The sequence below is a fragment of the Canis lupus genome, chromosome 21, assembly GCF_003254725.2.
Source record: "Canis lupus dingo isolate Sandy chromosome 21, ASM325472v2, whole genome shotgun sequence".
Lineage (NCBI taxonomy): Eukaryota > Metazoa > Chordata > Mammalia > Carnivora > Canidae > Canis > Canis lupus.
Window position 1 is genome coordinate 14,629,549 of NC_064263.1, and position 19,333 is coordinate 14,648,881.

The 19,333-nt window shown below is 37.2% G+C and overlaps 1 protein-coding gene and 1 non-coding gene across 18 annotated transcripts in view; one reads left to right on the forward strand and one right to left on the reverse strand.

Annotated features, from left to right (window-relative positions):
• Positions 1 to 19,333, forward strand: part of DLG2 (discs large MAGUK scaffold protein 2) — a 1,976,108-nt gene that overhangs the window by 663,217 nt on the left and 1,293,558 nt on the right. The window lies entirely within an intron of this gene.
• Positions 1,616 to 1,722, reverse strand: LOC112642173 (U6 spliceosomal RNA). The gene has a single exon (XR_003125083.1). It is a non-coding gene; the product is annotated as a U6 spliceosomal RNA (small nuclear RNA).

The window sequence follows — 19,333 nt, forward strand, 5'->3', positions numbered from 1 at the left end:
AAGGTCTTGGGAGTGAATAACAAGTTATTTTGAGTTTTTAAAGTTACATCTTGGAATGTTTTCAAAACCAAACCTTGTAACCTATTGTCAGGATAAGATAATAGGAGGCTTTGCAAATGTCAAGGCAAAGGTCACATCTGGCACTTTCTTCCCCAGGTCTGATCAGCAGGCACTTTCTAATTTTTGTTGTCCCCAGTTTACTTATGCCCTAACACTACTCTGATAGTTTGAAGATATGATGACAAATTATATACTTTAGTTGGTTGCAATATGCTGCAGTTTTATTTTTGATGTGTTCTCACATTCCTCATACTGTTATTTATAATTACCTCTGGCCCACCAAATGTAAGCTCCATTAGCGTTTTATCTCTATCTGTAGTGTCTAGAAATGTGCCATGCCTAATAGTATGTGCTCAATAAATGCTTATTGAATAAGTGAATAAATTGATGGTTCATTTTCTTAAATATTTCATACTGCAAGTCTAGAGATCATAAATTCTTGGAAGAGTTTGGGTCATGCTAAATTATGTGTACTTTCCTCAGAGTCAACTAAAACCAGTACATCAAGTGTTCTGAATGCTCTTGAATACTGTGGGGAAAAGGCTGAATTTTTTTAACCAAGCCCATGAGCTTAGTTTTAGATGTTCTGCTTTGGAATAAAGAAATGTTAGAGTACTTATTATGTGGAAGATGTGGTCTATATTATACTATGTAATTAATAAATTCTCATTTATATAATCATCTTCAAGGCAATACACTTACACTTTAATAATTTTACATGGATGTAAACTGGAAAGGTGGAAATACACCTTTCAAAAAATTCAGGATAAGCCAACCGTGTTTTAGGCTGTCTGTGCACTAAACTCCCTCATGTGTCATTTAATTTGTTGGGCAGCTGGCAGACTGACATAGGAGGAGGGGTTCTGAGGGAAGTCACCAGGATAGCTGGGCACTTTACTGTCTACATGTTTTAGTAGGGATTCCCAGTTGGAAGTGATTGATGCTTTGAGTAGGCACTCAGTTCCCCTGAAGTCCTTGTCTTAGAGGCAAGAGTGAACCAATTCTGCCTTCTGCTGACTTTTTCCTGCTTATTTTCTTAGTTAGGCTCCGGGTTCTCCTTTGTGCAGCTTTATAGTGATTTCTTGGTCTAGTAAGTATTTGCTTTCTCTCTGGTGAGTTGTTTCCTCTCCATTCATCCTCATCTACTATGACTACTGTATTATCCTTGTCCCAAGTGATTCATAGTATGATTGTTCTTTAAAAAAACAAACAAACAACAATCACTTCATAATACTCTTATTTTTGGCTTGCTTGTTAAAAGTCTTTGAAGTTGGTTATTTTTATAGGTTTTCACTGATTTGGAATTTTTCTAGAAACATCTGTTATTATAAACTATGCTGGACATTTTTTTTTGTCCATTTGAGTACCATAATTCTCTGCTATAAGAAAGAAGTTGAGATTAGAAGGATCTTGATATCATTCATACTTGGATTAAAATGTATTTTGAGCCTATTTTGAGCCAAAATGTATTCTGGAATTAGATTAACACTTAGTAATACATGGGCAGTGGCAGCCTCATATTTATGGTAGAGAATATTTTCTGATGCATGTCTGTGGTATCATAGGGATTGTCAGTAAATAGTGTGTTATCCTTGCACAGGGGCCATGCTAATCTTCTCTCTATTGTTCTAACTTTAGTACATGTGCTGCTGAAGCAAGCACAGGATGCCAATAAATAATAATACTGACAATTGAACCTCCCAGTCCTATAACTCAATACTTTTGCTTCATGCAAACAGACCTAGTTTTTGCCTTCCATAATCCCAAAACCACATTGTGCATATGTAATCAGATTGACATGTATCTCTCCCCTCACCCTGTTTCTTGACATCTCAATCATTAGAACACACACACCACACATGAGATCACTTCTCTATGAGCTCTCACTTAGCACTCTATCCTAAATGCATTAGCTTAATTGCCCTTCTAACCTGTTGTGATATATAACTGTCATGAGCATTCAATAAGTTATGAATTTCTAGAAATCAAGAGTTAGCTTATGCTTCTTAATAGTCCAAAGTGTCAAATATCTCCTTGGGTTTTTTTGTTTTTTAGTTTGTGTTTGTTGTTTGTTTTTGTTTTGCCATTCAATAAATATTTTTAAGCATCCAACTGAACCAAAAATTTCATACTGTGAGGCAGTAGTTTTGTGGAGTCATTCAAGGAGCAATCTGTTTTTGCTAATGGCATATGACTATCTTTGCTGGTTGACTAATGGTCATTGTGGTGATTATGAGAGACCCAGAGGAGCTAGAGAAAGAAGACACACAGTCCAAAGGAGCATAATTATTTCACAACTGTTGTGTTGTAGAGGGTACTCTTATTTGTGGGAAGCTTCATATTCATGCTGATCAGAGAAGACCTAGCAATTCATATTTTACAAACACAATCCAACCTCAAAACTATATACGGAGATCTTTCCATTGTGAAAAAACTGGAGTTCTGGTCCCTGCTGTGCTGTTGAAGGACAGCTAAGCAGGCTTTGGAATGGTGAACCCATCCTTTTGCAAGTAGGAAATCAGTAGAGATAACAGGCTCATCATGGTCTTTGTCCAACTCACTATAGAATTCACAATTCACTTTAGAAAATATTGACTGTAGTTGATTTGTTAGATTTTTCCCTTTAGAAATGATTCTCCATTTCCATGATGACCGGATAGATTTTATTTATTAGCCAACATAATGAGCTGACAGCTTGTTATAAAAAGCTACTCATATTAGCTATTCATTCTTGGGAAAGTTGCTTCTTTAATTATCAGGAATTTTATTTAAAATGTGAAGTTTGGGGAAATGTCAAGAAGAAAGAAAGGGTGACTTGCAAGTGAAAAGGAAAGGGAATCATGACTTTTCTTCTACTTCCATTGAAATCTGTTCTTCCTTTAGATCTTATTTGAGAACAGGAATGAGAGAAGGCAGATACTGTACTCCTGACTGATGGTGATATGTAATAATGGTAAAAAAAAAAAAAAAAAAGGAGAGAGAGAGAGAGAAGAATTAGACGGTTGAAGGTAGCATGGGGTTACTTGTAAAAAGAAAGGAAGACCATGATATTCATGAAGTATTATCAGTGGTGCTGCAACCCCTCCCCTTGCCTTGCCTAGGAGCTAAAGTATTCATATGGGGTTTAAAGCCCTAGAGTCCTTAGTGTTCCATTTGGCATATGTATTTTCCTTGCACCTGAAGTCCTCAGCACTCTTAGTCTATATCCTCTCCCAAGGTGCTCTTACTCACTTCCGTGACACCCAAATTTATATTTTCTACCGAAACTTTTTTTCTAAATTACTGACCTATCCAATTGTCTTCTCAGCAGCTTCTCTTTGATGCCTTACAGGAGCATCAACCCAAAATATCTAAAACTGTTATCAAAATATCATAGTTTGGGGACTTTGACATGATAAATATTCAAGGTGTGTAAAAGCATGATACATAACTGTATGATCTTACATTAAAATGCTTACTTGTGTAGATAGATACATACACGGGACCTAAAAGTCAAACTGTAAACTGCTTGTGATTATGGATGACTTTGTTCTTTGCTTCTTGTGTTTTTCAGTTTCCTTTTATGCACATATTAACTTTAAAAAAATAAATTTTTAAAAAACCTAAAAAAAAAACATCTAAAACTCATTTTATGATTTTCTGCTTAAGAAATCTATTTTTCTAGCGTTATCCATCTCAGGGATTGTCCCTCCTGCCCCATCCTTTGACATTTGATCAAGCCATATACCCTGATTTATCTTCCTCTCTCATTGTCTTTCACCTATTACTTACGTTTAACTCCTAAATATTTCTGAATGTGTCATTTTCTCTCTATCTCTGCTATCAGTCTAAGCCATCATCATCATCTCTCCCATGAGCTGCTAACTGGTCTCACCACATCATTTTTGTCCCATGCCAATCCATATTGCAAATAGAAGCCACAGTGAGATTTATAAGAGACAAATCTGATTACAATTTGTCCCTGCTTAAAATTTGTTGATAGCATTACATTTTTTAAAGATATACTGCATAATCCTTTAATGACAGGCCACAAAGTTCTGGATGATCACCTCCTGCCAGCCTTCTCTCATGCCAGGCTTTCTTTCCCTCCTTGTACTACAGCCTCACTGCTCTTTCTTTCAGTTCCCCAAATATATCAAGTTCCGATCCCATATTGGAATCTGTACATGCTTCTTCCTTTATTTGGAACAGTCTAAGGATTTTCTATTGTGCTGTAACCTTAATAAACACATCTTCAAACAAAGACTTCCTTGATATTATAGATTGAATTCTGTCCCCCCAAAATTTGTATGTTGAAGCCCTAACTTCCAATGCGGTGGTATTTGGAGATAGGGCCTGTGGGAGGTAATTACACTTAGATGAGGTTATGAAAATAGGGCCCACATGATGGGATTAAGGCCCTTATAAGATAGATAGCAGAGTGTTCTCTTTTTCTGCCCACCCCTCTCCCTGTATCTCTCTGTCTCTCTCTCTGCATGTGAAGACACAGCTAGAAGGCAGTTGTCTGCAAGTCAAGTAGTGAGCTTTTACCCAGAAACCAATCCTGCTGACACCCTAATCTTGAATGCAGACTCTAAAGCTGTGAGAAAATAGATTCCTATTTGTCAAGTCACCTAATCCATAATGTTGTTTTGGCAGCCTGAGCTGACATGAACTAGTCAGGGTTCTCTTTTATTCATTCTCAGAGGTTTTGTACTTTTATTTTTGTCTTCACTGTTAAACTTTAAGCTTGGTAAGGTTTTTCTTGAACACTGTTCTGTTTCCAGTCCCCAACACAGTGTTGGCATATTAAAATTATATGTTAAATGTTATTTGTGGGAAATATACAATTATTGTACTTCCTTAAAAAAATTAATTCCTATCTTGGTCTGTATTTTTCTTAATAAAACCTCATCACAGCCCATTGCCACTGAAAAAAAAAATTAAAAAATTAAACCTCATCACAAAAAGGCATCCCCTCCTAGAGTCCTTTAATTTCATTGACAGCTTCATCTGCTTGATGCCATAATAATCTTCTTAGCAAACAGATGGGGAAACCTGGCAGTGGTGGTTGGGTTATTGAAACCAAGAATCTTCATCAGGCCTCTTGCTTCTAGGAAAAATGGCAAAAAATGCCATGGTTTAGTTTTCTCTAGAGTTTACCTCCATGTTTTTACTTCTTTGACACTTTCCTTGACCTTTAAATATAAGATGATTAAAGTGAAGGATGGTATCTTTAGCATTTAACTATTCCTATAAGAATATACAGCCCCATGTTCTGGGGACTATTATACCACCGGCCATCCCTCAGTTGTCAGCTGACCTGATAACTTATGCAGATGAGGACCAGTTAGCTAATCCTTACTATTGTTAAAATTAAAGTCATTCTTTTAAAAGTGATGACTAAGGAACCCAAAGGCCGGGTGTTGTCCAATGGACCTCAACATACTTTTTGTAAATTCTATAGAAAAGAGTAGGGATTGCTAAAGCTTTACTGAAGATTTTTACAAAATTTCTGAACAACAGTGAGTAACTCTCCTGTAGTTTTTTAAGGGAATCTTTGACCTCTCATATTGAAATGGTACAAGTAACAGAGGATTATATGGCTTTCCATGCTTACAGCTCAACTTTAGTTGTCCTGTCAAGGCTTTGGTATATATATTAGTTTACTAATGCTGCTATAATGAATTATAACAACTTAGTGATTTAAACCAACACAAACCTATTATTTTAAATTTCCTGATATCAAAAATTAAAAAAAAAAGACAGGTATAAAAATGAAATGTCAACAATGCTTACATTCGTTTTGGAGGCTCCAGGAGAGAATCTGTGTCTAGCTTCGGGAAGAAGCAACGTGCATTCCTGGGCTTGTGGCCCCTGCCTTAAAAATGCACCAATCTGCCTTTTTCTTCCATCATCACCTCTCCCTTTATGATCTAGCCCTCCTATCTCCCTTTTATAAGAGCTTTCGTGATTACATTGGGCTTACCTGGATAATCCAAGGTAACAGTAATCACCTCAAGCTCCTTAAACTCAATCACATCTGCAAAGTTCCCCTTGGCAAGTATTGTAACCTATTCAAAAGTTTGGGGATTAGAATGTGGACATCTTTGCAGGGATAAGATGGAAGCATTATTCTGCTTACCATACTGAAAAAGATCTGACAACGTCATATTTCAAAAATGCCAGTTAGGATTTAATGCAAGAGACAAAAGTTATGTCATGTCTTTTTCTCTAGGTGCTTTACTTAAGGTCTCAATTTTCCCACATAAAATGCCATCTATATATCGCAGCTGCTTATCAGTCTCTTCAATTAGGCACCTATTTTTGCTCAAATGTGAAGGGTAATCATTTGTTAGCTTCAGTAAGATCATGGATCTAATGGAAATTGCCTATGACACTGTAAAGAGAGTTAAGATTTTTTTTTTTTAATGTGAGCCTGTGCATTCCATACTTACATATGAAATTCAGGCTATTATAGCTCACTTAAAAGCAATGCAAATTAGGGAGAAATAAATATAATCCAACTCAGCTTTCAAGATACAACCTAAATGTGGGCCACCTGGATAGCTCAGTTGCTTAAGTGTCTGCCTTTGGCTCAGGTCATGATCTCAGGGTCCGGGGATTGAGCCTCCTGTCAGGGTCTCTGCTAAGTGAGAGTCTGCTTCTCCCTCTCTCTCTCTCAATAAATAAATCTTTAAAAAAAATCTTTAAAAAAATCTCAATAAATAAATCTTTAAAAAAAAGATACAACCAAAATGTTCTCTTTTCTATGAAATAATGTTGACCTCCCTAGCTAGAACTAGGTACTGCTTCCACCTTGCTGTGATAGCATGATGTGCATGTGTCTGTTGTAACATTGACCACATTGATGTATTGATCTGTTTACATGACTATCTCAGATTCTTAAGGGAAAGGACTCTGTTCTATCTCTCCTAGTACTAACGCTGCCTACAACAGTGTCTGACACATAGCTGGTGTTTTACTTATGCTTTTTGAGGGAATGAATTCTTTTGCAAACCTGTTTAACATATCTTTGTGACTCATTGACTAATTTGTAACATTGAAGAGTACAGGGATGAGACGGGCTGAAAGATGATATAGATGAATCAATAGAAATCTACTTCCATCCCTATGAAAGCAAATCTGAACTCATGTCTCTACTAATGGTGATCAATAGCAGCATTTTCCAGCACAAATCATATTGCAATATATGATCAGGACAGATCCTGTTCTGATTTGAGTATTGAAAGAGAAGTATGTCCTCAGGGTAATATAATGGGATATAAGCCTTTGAGTGAAAACTTAAAATACTACATTGAGTAGAAATTAGATCCAAACAGACAATTGAAAATGTGTAGTTCTATAACTAGGTTTAGAGCATATGAATTTAACAAACTTCTCTGTCCCACCAGGAATGTTTAAACTCAATAATAATCCCTTTGTTTACTTGTTTACAGTTAAAAAAACACGTTTTTCATTTCCTTTTTTAAGTTTTATAGAGGTATAGTTGGTATATAAAGATTGCATGTATTTAATGTGTACATTTTGATGAGTTTGGATATCGCCACAATCAAGATATTAAACATATCCATCACCTCCAAAAATGTCCTTGTGCTCTTTTATGTGTGTGTGTATCTTTTAATGGTAAGAAATCTATAATTTCATGTTAATTTCATGTTTTTAACATATTTTAAAGTGTATATTGCCATATTCTTAACTATAGGCACTATGTTATACAGCAAGTGTCTAGAACTTATTCATCTTACATAACTGAAACTTTATACCCATTCAGTAGCAACTTCCCATTTCCTCCTTCCTCAAGCCCCTGGCAACCGCCATTCTGTTTCTATGAGTTTGACTATTTCAGATACATAATATAAGTGTTATATGTAAGTATTTTCTTTTTGTTACTGGCTTATTACACTTAGCATAATACCTTCCAGTTTTATCCATATTGGTGCATATGACAGGACTTCCTTTTTTAAAACTGAATAATATATCCTTGTATATACATACCACATTTTCTTTATCCACACATCTACTGATGGATATTTGGGTTGTTTTTTCTTTGCTATTGTGAATAATGCTGCAATGAACATGGGGATGCAGATACCTCTGTAAGATCCTGATTCCATTTCTACTTAATAGCTATCTTCACTGCTTCATTATTTAGCAGTCATCTCAAAGTTTCTTAAGCCCCACTTTCTAGAGGTGTGAGCACCAAAAAGCCTCTGTTATATAGGTGGTGGTCCCTGAAGTTTCAGATTCTGGATTATAGGGTGTAAGGGTCTTTTAGCCACTTTATTTGTAGTAGCTTTCCCAGCCACCCTGGCAAATGCTTTCTGGACGTCCTGAGAATATCATAGTCAGTGATTTCCAATACGAATTCAGTATCAGAATCACTTGTGGTACTTTAGAAAAACAAGAAATCAAGAAACCTACCTGAGATTCTCGTACAAGAAGTCTAGAAAAAGGGTTTGATTACCTTTCAAAAGTCTTGTGGGGGAATTCTGAGATGCAACCAGTGTTGGAAACATATGGCTGAGTTTAATCATGGGTGATTGTATTCCTCAATTGAGTGATTGTGAGGAGGCAGGTCAGAAGTGGGGAGTACTCAAGCTATTATCCTCACAAAACTGTTTCCCATGTGTTGACTGAATCCATTTTGTATCCAATGCTGGTGCATTTTTTAAGATAATGATTAAAGGAAATAATGAATATAATGAAACTAGAATAGTTCTTCCACATAATAGATTCTAAATAAATATTAGTTTCCTTTGTTGGTTTGGTTTTTTTGTTGTTGTTAACTCACATCTGGAAAGGGTAATAGGCTCTTCTGTGAGGGACATATTTTCCCCTGAAGGACAGAGTTTTATTAATAACCTGAGTTGTTACATATGTATTTTGTCACTTTGCAGGTAGGAGGGGTTGAAAGACTTACTGTTATAAGGTGAGAATGCATATATATTATTAATATATGAATGTATGTATAATATACACATGATGGTGACTGTATATAAAGAGGCAGAGAGATACACATATAACTATGCATCTATCCATCTACCTATTTGTCATTTCACTTCATTATTGTCAACAGCCATTGGGAGTTTCTTGGGAAATGATTCAGAAGTGATCAAATGGGAATGATGCTCAAAATTTTCTCTTAAGGAAAAAAAGCCAGTCTTACATCATTTTCTTATAACCTATAAATCTATGGGGAAAAATCAACCGTAACGGGTATATTCGGAAAGCAAGTTGGAATATATTAGTTTTTTCTTTCTCTAGGTTACTTTTTAAAGCTTGTAAAAAAAAGAACAAGATCTTGTTAGAAAGAAAATGAGAGGAAGAGATTTCTTCATTTTTGTTTCTGGTTTCTTTAACTGTTCTCATCCTACTTTACAAGCTCCTCTTTTCCCACCTACCGCTAAAACATTGCTGTTCCCAGGTCTCTCCTTGGGTGATGTAATTGATTCAAATTATGCTTAAAATAATGCTAATGACTCAGAAATTTATATATTCATTTTGAGGGCATCTGTGTATCTCATTCTTTGCTGGTATAAAATTGACCTGCATATATGTCCACCAAAGCCTGCTGTATCCTGAACTTCCCCGCTCTGTAGTTTGCATTTTTGTGTCTTCAATTACCCAAGCAATAAACAGGAAATAAACTTTTAAATAAACTTTCCTACCCATTTCCTGCTCCTCATCTCTCACTCCTAAGTCCCATGTATTCTACTTGCTAAATTAAGGAAGTTGAAACTATCTTTTCTCATCTCTCCTTTCCCTTCCCTATTGTCGGGTTACATCCACAATATCTCACTGGAATACCACAATAGTAACTCTAGGATTCTTTCTACCTTTAGGCTTACAATCTATCCTCTCTGCTAATAGAAGTAATTTTCTTGGGATCCCTGGGTGGCGCAGCGGTTTGGCGCCTACCTTTGGCCCAGGGCGCGATCCTGGAGACCCGGGATCGAATCCCACATCGGGCTCCCGGTGCATGGAGCCTGCTTCTCCCTCTGCCTGTGTCTCTGCCTCTCTCTCTCTCTCTCTCTGTGACTATCATAAATAAATAAAAATTACAAAAAAAATATTTGTTTAAAAAAAAAAGAAGTGATTTTCTTGAAACATAAATCTTATCATGAGATTCTTCTGGACTGTCCCCCAAAACTTCACTTACTTTCCATTGTCCATACCATAAAATCTCTAAATCTTTAATTTGGCATAGGAAATCCTACAAGTTTTGGTCTCTTTCTTTATACCACTGCAGACCTTTCCTCAATGCTCACTGAACCTAAAACTCTGGTATTCTGAATCTGTATATCCTCAAACACTTGAAGCTGTTTCATTTTTCCATACCACTGTGCATCCTTCAGGTACCTTAGCTTATAGGGCTATCCTGCCTGTCCCTCATCACTGATGGACATCTTTTTCCAGAATCCCTTCATGGCCACCCTCTCTATGGACTTCCTTAAGACCCCATCTTCCAGCAGAATTGAGTAACTCCATCTTCATGCTGACACTTGTGTCACATCTTTTCCCCCAAAAGTGACAGATCATATGGGTGTAGTGGATATGCTGTGTGTAGTCATGTCTTGGATTTCTGATTAGGTATACATATGATTCTCTTTTAATATCCTGATCTAGAACTGTGCATCTCCACTAGCATTTTTTAAAGATGTGTTTTCTACCAAACTTAGAAGAATCCAAAATATTCTTAGTCCTCTGTGTTAGGAAAAACCTGAAATACCAAGTTCAAGTTCACAAAGTACACAAATTAGTGGCTGCTTATTTAGGTACTCCAGTCAGTGTTGGGTATAAATCTATTTGGCATCTAGCATACCAGTCATGGTACTGGGCACTGGGGTTCAAAAGTTGGGAATACACAATCCTTCCCTTCAGAGACTGTAGTCTGGAAGAAAGAAACGGGGAAATTCATTAAATAAAATGATTTATTTCAGGATTTCTCTTAGCTGCAATTTTATGAAGAGGTTTTAATGTATATTTTGATTTATGTAGAATCTTTTATGCATGTTTTTAGTTAGTATGTCAGATTCATGAAATGTGCCACACTTATAGATTCTATAGAAACATTACTCCAAATTGAGGAAGGAGGAATTTTTTTCCCCCATTTGGATTATATAAGGTTCAAACTTCCAGAGTTTTTCAGAGCTGTGCTGATTTCAAAAAAGGCATTGAACAGAACTATCTCAACTCAACCTCGTCAACTTTCCTGTGACACATGAAGGCACTAAAGGGCTCAACCATCCTATCCAGCTATCTGTTAGGTGCTGCTCACTGCATCTGAAATCCAAAAATTAGGGCAAGACTTTTACTGAGCAGGAGGCAGCACTGTGGGCACCACTGGTTACTCACCAGCCACCACCTGATGGCTATTTCCAGCCCGTGAGTCCTAGAAGAGAAGTAAGAATGATATCCATGACTTGTATGTTCAGTTCTGTACAATTTTAAAGAGATACCAGTGGAAACTTATGTGTGTGATTTTGTTCTTCCCTGTTTTTAGCTAATAGCATTTCCCTTAGGTATGTAAAGTTTTCTCGGCCACATAATTTAGGGGTATTAACCAAATAGTGGTTTGGCACCTTCCTTCAGTCACTGCCATCAGGGTTCATCCCCAGATCTAGAATCTGAAAGCTTATAGTATTGCCAGATATGACCCTACTGAGTTAGTCAATAATTATTTGCTTCTACTATTTGCCAGGCACTTTGCTAGTAAATAACCTTTGCAGTCATTTCTTCTGAAATATTAGCCACCTCCCTGAGCTACAGATCCCTTCTGTGAATGAATCATACAAGTCTGCGTGGGAGGTCAGTGTCTCCCCACCCCACCTCTGAGCCTGAGAAGTCCCTGCTTTGTCAACTATCTGCAACTTTGACACACAGTCCTTGATTCCCCTCCAAAGTGTTCCTCCTCCTAGCCTAGGGGGTTTTTAATCAGGAGGGTGGGCAGCTTTGGCATTTCTCATCCTGTGTCCTCCCAAATCTGCAGGGAATCCTTTCTGTTTCTCCAGCTAAGACAGACTTTTAAAACTCAAAAGCCAAAAATGGAATTCTTGTTTGTTTGTTGTACACAGGACAAGAAAAAGATTTGACTTACCCAGAAGAGAAGAGTGTGGTTCAGTGAAGTTGAGTGATGTTTGTAGGCTCATACAGCTAGTAAGTAGCTGTAAGATAAGACTCCAGCCTAATGTCTGCAGAATGAGAGCAATTTCCATCTACATCTCATGCTTCCTGAGACTTGGATTCTATGATGAAAGTCAGTCACCTTCTCCCAATGTAATTTTGCTCATACCAATCATAACTTCCAACTGAAGTCTTACTCCAAGCCTCTCTTTGCATAGCAGACTGCGGTCTCGTTCTATGAGCTTGTGGGATTTTATTTGTTTTAACAGTTTGGAAGGGACAGAAATATACTTGGTCAGGCCCAGGTTCTGGCAGCAATCCACCTTGACTTTGATGGTTTTCCTGTCGTCAGTGTGCCCAGAAGACTAAAGCAATGAGAGCTCCTGTAGAAGGAGCACAGAATAGGTATGTTTCACATGTAATTGACTGAAATTTGAGGTTACTGAAGCTTCCATCATTGACGACTTCTATAGAAAAACTGTTAGAAGGAACAGCATCTTGCTTAATCATTCCCTCAAACTTTTGATCCTCTTCCCTGTTGGTAATCACTGCTTAGCATATTTTTTGCTGCTGAGAAAGTGGGCAGGCAGCTGCTGCAGCCTGTAGCAGCCTCTGAGGTTGCTCCTTAGGGGGTTGGCAAGGGATACCTTGTGAAGCTGAGGGTTTTTTAAAAAAATGTGTTTGTTTCCTTCACCCTGGAGAGTCTGAGCAATCAGTCCTGGGCTTTTCTTCTCTAAACTGTTTATGCTTATAAAGGAAACAATTTAATCAATGTGTGAAAGTGGATTTTTGTTCTAAGCATTTTTAGCTTTGATGGCTAATTCACATATATGTTATAGGAGTTTTGTAAATTGGTTTGGTGGCTTTGTTCAATGCAGCCTGTCCACACTGACTGTGTTTCTAAGATGCTTTTGTTAAGTAATATAGGCTAAAATTTTCTTAATTTAAAGTTGATGACTGCTCATTACTTTCAAAAAGCTGCAGTTAATTACGTGGTTATTTGGCTACATTTGGAATTTTGGATGATTGAAATTTGCCATTTTCTTCCAGATATTTAGTGGCTAGACTCCCTCTCTGAATCATGGATTCACATAGGCTAAGAGAGATATGTATTCATAGGCTCTTTGTGTCCAAACAGGGGGTACAGTGAAAGGATTTCTTCTAGATTATGTAACATATCTTTTACAGATACCCCTCCCTCTTAATATATATCCTAAAAGAAGATAAAAATAGGTTTCACATCAAGTGCCAAGTCTGACCAAATGATACTGGGCCCTCAGAAATCTCTGTTGAGAGGACGCTGAGGTTGTATCCAGTAGAGATGAATGCCTTGATTGCTTAGCATTATGTACCATGGATACAGCAAGAGTTAGGCATGGGCACATGCTGGCTATTATCCCTGTTGGACTATAAAGTTCTGTATGTATCTGCTTCACAGGAATGATAGAGACTAGCCTATTATGTAATTGTTATGGACAGAGCCCTAAATAGGGTAACTCTAGCCTCTGTTAAGTCCTCTTTACAGATCTTAGGCAGGTTTTCCTTGGAATAGTAATGTGGTTTATTAATCTGCCCTGGCAGATTATGTCTGTGAATAAATAATTCACTCCCAATATATTGGATTTTGACATCTCCATGCCTTTACTGAAGCTGTCTCCTGTATCTGAAGACACTGTCCTTCCTTTCTAAAATTTCTGGAAATTTTTCTAACTCTTCATGGGCCACCTCAAATATTGTTTTCTTCTCAGTAAACCTTTCTCTGACCTTCTCAGGCAGAATGGATGACTCTCTTTCCTATCTCTCCAAAGCAATCAGTTGAATCTTTATTACCACACCTGCTATAATGCTCTATAATTACTTGTTCATATGCCAGAATCTAGCTCAGAATATTAGACATATGTTTGTAAACTTGAAGTGCATTAAGCATGGTCCAGAATAACCTAAAGTTCCTTACTTAAAGCTGTTGAACTTCTAAAGTGTATTTATAGAAAATATGGTGGGTACCAATATGGTGGCAGTGGTGGCTAGGAGGGTTGAAAGAGGGAAATAGTAAACAAAAGAGAGAAATAATTGATGCAAAGTCTGCAGAGAAGATAGAAAAACTATGTAAAGTCAAGGAAGAACATTTATGGGAAAGACCATGAAACAAACTTAGACTAATACAGATATCCCTGTGTACAGATTCTGCATGCCCTCAGTGAGAGGACAGAGTCAGCTCTGCTCTGGGTGTGCATGTTCAGTAGACTTGCAGCTTCTCTGCCAAGTATCTGGCAGTAGTAGTAAATTCTTACTTGGTCAGAAAAGAATTATCTGGGGGCTCAGAGAAGCTGGAAAGTACACATCCCTTCTAAAGGTTTTCAAATTCTGCTTTAAAAATTCTGTGTACATTAAAGCAACTGTGTGCATTGGAATTGAGCTACCTTTGAAACTCTTTTACCTGTGCTGATCAATTTCATTAGGGTTGTGTAAATGTGACTACTATGTCCAGTATATTGCTCTTGACTGTCTTGAAGAGAGTATCTTCTCCCAGGTAGTGGTCAATTCCCTTAAAATTACCTGAAATGTTACAATTGATAAAGCAATTTCATGTTCTTTACTTCAATGAAGCCTTCCCAAACAAGTTTAAAAGAAGAATAACATAATAACATAGAAGTGTCTCCATATTAAGTATGGGGCAATTCAGAGAGGTTAATTAAGCAGCTCTTGGAAGGCTGCAGAAAACAACACAGCCTGCCATTAAACTAGATTCTCAGTATGCTGCAAGTCCCATGCTCTACAATTGGGACTTTGATAACTCTTTTGCCATATTATTTCCTTCATTTCATTAATTCTAAATGCTCCTGTTACATTTCTTTCATTAGACTCTAAGCTCCTTGAAGTTCTGATAGAAGGCCACGTGGTGCTGCATGGTGCCGTGCTCTTTGCAGATCTGCAATATACATATTTAATGGCAAATAATGAGGGAATAAAATAATGCAGGGATTAAATAATTAGAGAAATAGTAAATTTAATAATTACACAATTATGCCTATTCAGATGGTTTCCATTTTCTAGGACAAATTAATGTATGTCACAGGGTAAAAAGTCCACCTGAGATACTCAGCTGAGGTGGCATTATGAAGGAATAGAGGAAGATAGAGAAATTATCAAGGAAAATTGTCAAATTTCCTCAAATAGAGAATTTCACACAGAGAGGACAGCTTTTGGAAAGGTCTGAATGGCAAGACCTGGCACTGGGTCAGAAGCATTTAGAAGAATGAAATTGGATAACCCATTAGACTAAAGGCTTTTAAAAATGGAATTGTGAACCTTTGCATCCACATAAACAGCCAAACCTAAAAAACTAAAGGTCAGCTTTAAACTGTGATGAAAGGATCTACATTAAAAAGATATAGCTATTTACATGATTAGGTGAATCCTGAGCTAATGTGAATTGCTTTCCTTAGGGAAGATGGGGATAGGGAGCAGGAATGGAGGTACAAGGTAGTGTTGTCTCTGCTCATGGAAGGAAAGGAAGGAGGCAGAAAGGAACTAGTATTTCCTAAACTCTGTCTAGGTGCCAGTAGTTTGAATATGAAATGTTCAAATGATAGAAAACCAAGACTCAGAAAGGGTTAGTGATATCAGAAGCAACACAGCTGGTGGCAGAGCGAGATCTAAATCCAGCTGTGCTCAACTTTTCTCAGGCTTCTGAACAAACATCTCACACTTTATCCCATTTTCAACATACTACTGTCCCCTTTCTCCTTCCTCGCCTGACCCTCTTTACCAAGCCATTTTATCTGTCTTTTGGCTCTTGGTAGATTAACCACCCCAGAAAGAGTTTTCTGACCTTCAAAGCATGAGAAGAGCACCACTTTGTTCCTTTGTTGCTACCAGGTAATGTCAATGAGTCCAACCTTGTTCTGCTCACTGCACTATAGGCCAATAAGTCGAGAGGCAGGATGGGGTAAGGAAAGTGACTTTATTTGGAAAGCCAGGGAGCCGGTGAACTATTGTCCCAGAGAGCAACCTTCCCTTAGCATGAAATTCGAACTTCTTTTATGTTAACAAGAAGAGGAAGTGGGAGGGGATTAGAGTCAAAAGGTGACTGATGTCCACAGACATCCCAGGAAAGTTGTATAACTTCTTTGTCCTTGGTCAGTTGGTATTTGCATACAGGAATTAGGTGATGTCATTCCTATAAATCTTAAACAGCATAGTCCTTTCTCTACACATCTCCTTGAGTGAGGTAATTTTTGGGTAAAAAAAGCAGTTTTTGCAAACCTCTATAAAGCTATAAAGCAAAATTTTTTGGTAATTAACATCTCTACGTACAGGGCTAATCAGAAGTTTCTAAGCTATAGGTCACAGCAGCAAGGTTAATAGAGGCAATATGGAGTGGGTCATGCTACATTTGTGTTACAATATCACTTAGTGGTATTTCGCATGCTGAATTGTGGTTATCTGTTTACTTCTTCGCCTCCTTCTTTTTACCTGTGAATTCCCTAAAGGCACGAACTGCATCTATTTTACTGTTTGTGCCTAGCACATAGTGTAGTGCAAAGCACATAGTGGGTATTCAGTCTGTTGGATGACTATATAAATGAATGTTGTTTCTGACTCAAAACATATGCTTTTCCACTTTTATTTGTATTCCTCTCAGCTCTTTCCTTCTTGGCTAAGCCAATCACTATTTAGTTTTCGGGTAATTCTCTTTTCTTTGACATTTTCATTTTTCTTTTGTGTTTCATGTTAAGTGTTTTGGATTAGATGCTAAAACACACTATCCTAGAATATTAGGTACTATGCCAAGCTGCCAGTAGAGTAGCAAATGAAGAGAAGGCAGTTTGGCCTATTGCTAACACAGGTGTCCTTTATGATTCTTTTATATACACCATTAGATTATTCATCAGATGAATTTCTTTACCAGTCAACCTGGAAACATAGTCCAGACATGAGATGGCTTCCCAACAGGATTGGTCAGGAATGCAATTAATGGTGTGAATAAAAGTACCATTAAAATAGATTATCAGTTTCAACAATAGAAAATTCTACTCCATATACATAAAATACATTCTACCTACAAAAGAAGCCCTTGGGGATCCCTGGGTGGCGCAGCGGTTTAGCGCCTGCCTTTGGCCCAGGGCGCAATCCTGGAGACCCGGGATCGAATCCCACGTCGGGCTCCCGGTGCATGGAGCCTGCTTCTCCCTCTGCCTGTGTCTCTGCCTCTCTCTCTCTCTCTCTCTCTCTCTCTCTCTGTGACTATCATAAATAAATAAAAATTTTAAAAAATGTTATTATCAAAAGAAGCTCTTGCTTCAGTTGTCAGAAAATTGCTAAGAAAAGTCAATCAATCAGCAAGCACTTAATGAGCTTTCGGGGCTATTGTGCTGGGTCCCGCTGGGGGTAGAGTTGGCAAGATGACAAAAACAAAGACACATAAATCGTTGGCCACACCTGAAGGAGTTTACAACATTGCAGAATATGATTAACACATGTGAAACAATTAAGAAAGCAAGGAGGTGTGTTGTTTCATGCTCACTTGAGTCAAGAAAATAAATAGAAAAGGATTCCAAAGAAAGTTGACATTAATTCGTTTGCTCACTTGACAAATGTTTATTGATTTTTAGTTGTGTGTGAAACATTGTATTAAGCCTGGAGATGTTGAGATTAATACAATTAGTCTCTGCCACTGAAAAGCTGACAGTGTATTGAGATTACATGTATGACTTGTGGCAGTGATGTAAGGGACAGGAAGGCTAAGAAGCACACAGGTGATTCTGTCTGAGAAGTCAGGGAGGCTGCATAGAGGAACTGACTTTTGATCCAAATGTTAAATCATGTATAGCATTTTGTACTTATCAAGAAAAAGTAGGGTTCGTTTGTTTGTTTGTTTTAAACCATGCTTCTACTTCTCATTGACTGCTGATGAATGACTGGTACTATTAGCAATGGATGTTAGTATAGTACTGAGAACAATGAAGAAATCAGAGGTATTTTGCTACAAGTATCACATTTTATAGAACAAATGCTTATTGTATGCTTACTTGTAACATGGCCATACATCTTTATTGTATGAATACATATACTATGTTACAAGAACAGTGCTGGTGCTTTATGTGATATTTTATTTAATCTATTTAACAGTCCTTGAAGTATGTTGTGTTAACCAGTTTCACAGATGTGTAAACTAAGGTACAAGACTAAATGTATTGCCCAAGGTCATATACTTAAATTGTAAGTACCTGAGATGTGATTTAGTCCGAGTGTATTCATATCCTTGCCTCTTTTGTACCACTTCACAAAATGTTAGTTTTAAAACATATAGGATATATTTTTATAAAAAAACACAAACAGATTAGTACTCTTTATTTAAGACCTTTGTCTCATCCACTGGTTAATTCACAAAATATCCTATAATGTGCCAAGAATTTTAGAATCTAAAAAGAAAAGACATTCATTGCTTTCAAAAATATTTCTGATTAGTAGCAATAAGATACCTTGAGACAATTGGGAACTTTCTTAATTCATCATTTTCAATAAGCTGAGGATTCTAATAAGGTCCACAGTGCCTTATCTTAACAAACATTAGAGTCAGTCACCTTTTCTAGGCCTCCAGTCTCTTTTAGGGCAGAGGTCCTATTAGAAGCTGACTTACTTTTTCCTTTTTGCAAATAGTAGCAATGTTTTTTTTCCCAGGGAACCATAACCTCACTGCTATTTCTAAACTTTGCCCTTAGGGACATACAGATTTTTAAAGATTTCTTTAAGCTACTGGTTTCAAATATTGGAGGAGTAACACCATGATTTACTGGTGTAAACTTCAGATTTGAAATAATGATGTCAGTGAGCTACAGGCTCAAACAATGGATCAAAGGTGTTGGTTCTTCTTTTAAGACAAAGTGAAATGTGAAAGAACAGTGTCCATCTTGGAGTGTGGTTAATTCATGTTGAGATGCTAAGGAGTATCATTCAGAGGTAGATGAGGAAGCACAGCAAAGCAGAACTAATTTTTCTTATGGAGTCTGGGTGAAGTCTAAAGAATATATTAAATGCATACAGATTTAGTATGAACATACACTTATTAAAATATTTTAAAGCTTTGCTTACATTTCATATACAGCTTCCTTAAAGCTGTGGCATACTATATGCTAGAAATGTA